The sequence below is a fragment of the Rhinatrema bivittatum genome, chromosome 16 (assembly GCF_901001135.1).
Source record: "Rhinatrema bivittatum chromosome 16, aRhiBiv1.1, whole genome shotgun sequence".
NCBI classification, from domain to species: domain Eukaryota; kingdom Metazoa; phylum Chordata; class Amphibia; order Gymnophiona; family Rhinatrematidae; genus Rhinatrema; species Rhinatrema bivittatum.
In genome coordinates this window covers 56035927-56040428 of record NC_042630.1, presented here as the reverse complement: position 1 = coordinate 56040428, position 4502 = coordinate 56035927, and positions in this window count along the sequence as shown.

The window sequence follows — 4502 nt, the reverse complement described above, 5'->3', positions numbered from 1 at the left end:
GTAGTTGGTTTATTATGGAGACGTCATTAATCCCATGATTTGAGAGAACGTCATTAATCCCATGATTTGAGTGAAGGGGGAAGTCATGATAGGAATGAGAGATTTGTAGTATGAGTTAACGGTCTTCGTTCTCATTATATTGGTGGTGAAGTTGGAGTATTTTAGAACTGGAATGTGGGAGGTGATCATGGTGAATGTGTATGTTCTAGTAAAATCGATAACTGTAAGTAGATGTTTGAGAGAGTACAAGTCAAGAGTGGAAGAGACTAATTATGAGGCTGGTTAAATGCTGAGTGCTGGGCAGTTGTTGTCTGTTGCTAGTTGAATGCTGAGTGCTGGTTGAATGCAGAGTTGAATGCTGGTAGAATTGAATGCTGAGTGCTGGGCAGTTGTTGTCTGATGCTGGTTGAATGATGAGAAGTTGTTGTTTGATACTGGTGAATGCTGAGTGCTGGGAAGTTGTTGTCTGATGCTGGTTGAATGCTGAGTGCTGGGAAGTTGTTGTCTGCTGGGAAGTTGTTGTCTAATGCTGGTTGAATGCTGAGTGCTGGTTGAATGCAGAGTTGAATGCTGGTAGAATTGAATGCTGGTTGAATGCTGAGTGTTAGTAGAGAGCAGGCGAAGGTCCAGAGCACAATAAATAGTGTTGGGAGGGTTTTTTTTGTTTTTTTTTTCTGAAGCTGAGAGCAGAAAGATGAACTATAGGTGCGTTTTGGCTTATTTCAAAAGTAGCTCAGGAACAGATTTAAATATAAGGGGCTGCCCTGCAGGGCTGCACTAAGGGGCGCACAAAGGGGCGGGCCCCTTTGTCGCGCACCAAAGGCGCGCGACGCTCGGCACACGGCGCCGAGAAGAGCTGAGATTTAAAGCCCAGTAGGGCCTTCTGTGATAGGATGGAGCTGTCTCGGTGGGCGTGTCTCGGCGGGTCCCGGCGCGTTTCCTGGTTTTTTTTTTTCAGCATTTTAACTTTTTAGTATCGCCAGCTATCGGCGCTGAGGCTGCTCGGGAGGGGAGCGATTTTACTAACCTTCCCCCGACGGGGCTCGGCGCCGATCGCTCAGGCCTTCCCCACGGTGAGCAGCCGCGAAGCAGAAAAGAAATGGCGCCGAGAAGAGCTGGGATTTAAAGCCATTTAAAGCATGTCACAGCTGGAAGTGTCAGGGCACAGTGGTTATGGTTGGAGCAAAACAGGCTTATGCAGGATACATTAGGCCTCAGTGGATATGGCTGAGCATGGCAAGTCACAGCTGGAAGTGTCAGGCCACTGTGGTTATGTCTGGAGTAAGACAGGTTTATGCAGGATACATTAGGCCTCAGTGGATATGGCTGAGCATGGAATGTCACAGCTGGAAGTGTCAGGCCACTGTGGTTATGGTTGGAGCAAGACAGGCTTATGCAGGTTACATCAGGCGTCAGTGGATATGGTTGAGCATGGCATGTCACAGCTGGAAATGTCAGGCCACTGTGTTTATGATAGGAGCATCACATTCTAGCACTGAAAGTGTGAGGTCACAGTGATTATGTTTGGAGCAAGACAGGCTTATGCAGGATACATTAGGCCTCAGTGGATATGGCTGAGCATGGCATGTCACAGCTGGAAGTGTCAGGCCACTGTGTTTATGGTAGGAGCATCGCATTCTAGCACTGAAAGTGTGAGGTCACAGTGATTGTATTTGGATACATTAGGCCTCAGTAGATATGCCTGAGCTTGGCATGTAACAGCTGGAAGTGTCGGGCCACTGTGGTTATGGTTCGAGCAAGACGCTTATGCAGGATACCTTAGGCCTCAGTGGATATGGCTGAGCATGGCAAGTCACAGCTGGAAGTGTCAGGCAACTGTAGTTATGGTTGGAGCAAGACAGGCTTATGCAGGATACATTATGCCTCAGTGGATATGGCTGAGCATGGCATGTCACAGCTGGAAGTGTCAGGCCACTGTGGTTATGGTTGGCGCATCACATTCTAGCACTGAAAGTGTGAGGTCACAGTGATTATATATAGAGTAAGACAGGCTCATGCAGGATACATTAGGCCTCAGTGGATATGGCTGAGAATGGCATGTCACAGCTTGAAGTGTCAGGCCACTGCGGTTATGGTTGGCGCATCACATTCTAGCACTGAAAGTGTGAGGTCACAGTGATTATATTTGGAGCAAGACAGGCTTATGCAGGATACATTAGGCCTCAGTAGATATGGTGGATTGCGGCATGCCACAGCTAAAAGTATCAGGTCACTGTGGCTATGTCTGGAGCAAGACAGGCTCATGTAGGATACATTAGGTCTTAGTGGATATGGCTGCGCATGGCTTGTCACAGCTGGAAGTATCAGGCCACTGTGGTTATGGTTGGAGGATCTGGAAGTATCAGGACACTGTGGGCCAGATTTTCAAATGGTTATGGGCGTAAATCCCGAGGAGTTAGTGCATAACTGGGCCTGCATGCACCGGACCTATTTTGGAAAGGCCCGGAGACGTGCACAAAGCCCCGGGATGCATATATTTCCCGGGGTTTTCTAAAAAGGGTGGGGCATGGGCGGGGCAAGGGCGGGATGGGTCGTCTGGGTTGGGGTGGGGGCAAGCCGGGGGTGGGACTGAGGCCTCTGGCACAGCGGCCATTTGCCGCTCTGCCAGGGGATCACGTGCCAGCAGTCGGTCAGTGTGCGCAACATATGCCTGCCAGAGGCAGGCACAATTAGAAAAAAAAGGTATTTGGGGGTTTTAGATGGAGCGGAACAGGTAGTGGAAGGGAGGGGAAGGTGGGGGGGAAGAAATCGAAGCGGCCTAGGAGGGAACGGGGAAGGCCGCGCAGGCTGGGTGCTTGCAATGTGCACAAGTGTGCACCCCCTTGCACGCCGACCCCTGATTTTATAACATGCACCCACACATGTAGGTCGCATGCGCAAATTTTAAAATCTGCCCCTGTGGTTATACCTAGAGCATGGCATTCTGTACCAGGAAGTGTCAGGTCACAGTGGTATGGCTGGATCAAGAAAGGCTTATGCTGGATACATTAGGTAAGGCCTTAGTGGTGGATTTTGGAGAAAAAGAGTGAAAGGATCTCAGTTGGGTCATTGTCCTGAGGTGTGTGGCATACACCAACACTGAGTGATGCCTTAACAGACTTCCCTTGCCTGCTTTTTCCCAAACAGTTGTTGAGGTGAAGCAGGCAGGAGAAGCCAGTGGAGTCATGACCCTGCAGTGATGCTTGGAACATGGCAGGCAGAGGAACTCAGTGGAGTTATGACCCCGTGATAGTGTTTTGGGACTAAGCAGATGGAGAACTCAAAAGACTCAGGACCCTGCAGTGGTCCTTGGGGAAAATCAGGCAGTGGAACTCAGTAGAGTCATGACCCTGTGGTGGTGCTTCAACAGAAGATGGTCTGAAAAATCTTCTTCCCTGTTTTTTTGTAAAACCAAATTCCTTACCACAGAATGGAAGGTAACACTGGAGTGTCCTTCCTCACTGAGGATACAGAGGGACAGGTCTTTCATACCCTGGGAATCTCAGGAATAGGGTTCTCTATGCCCTGAACACATGCAACACCACAGGGGTCTCACAAGGCCTCCTCTAACAAAAATACTAATTGTGAAAATTAACTTAAAGGCAAACCAAACCAATTGTGGACTGCAATGCAGCTTATCAACCTTACTTAGGACCCTCAATCTGCTCCTCAATACTGCCACCTAACTCACAATTGAAAAGTACTGCATCCAGTCTCTCAATAAATGTTGCATCCGTCGGTCCTTGACGGCTTTGCCCTGTTTGCCTCACTTTATTCACGGCTCCTCCCGCTTACCTGGGCAAGATGGCTACTGCCGCATCTACAAGCCAACCTCTCTGGCATCCTCGGAATGGCTATGGTGCATCCTCACGCCATTGCTCCTCCCAGGTACCTACTAATACCCACGTCTTTGTACCACCATTGGCGCAACCCACGTCTTTGTACCACCCTTGGTGCGAACCTCGAGGGCGTTCCCTCATGCTGACATCACGCCATCTGGCTATACTACCTTTACTCATTTGCTAGGTCCCTGAGTTAGCAAGGACTTGAATCCGTTCTTGTCTACGCTACTCTGCCGCTTCTGTGCTGCCGCAGGAAGTTCTCTCTCTCTGCCCTTCGGGGTATATGCTAACCTAGGTACCCACTCCTCGGGGGCCCTCTGCTTTATTTCAGGTGCCTTACAGGGAACAGGTACTCGTTCCTTGAGGGCCTGCTCTCCCTGCCTCGGTGCCTGCACCTTCTACAACAGACCTGGTGGAATCGCATATTTATTTATTTATTTATTTATTTATTTATTTAACATTTTTTTATATACCGAGGTTCTAGAGACAAAATCACTAAGCATATCAAACACCTAGTGAGTACTCTAACTCTCAGTCTATCTCATCCCCAGTATCTCCTCGCTGGGAGACCTGCTGGAGAACCTCCTGACGTCATCAAGGAGAGAAGGGCTCCCTCTGCCGAGATCCCTGAGACTGCAATTACTAGACTGCCAGACTACT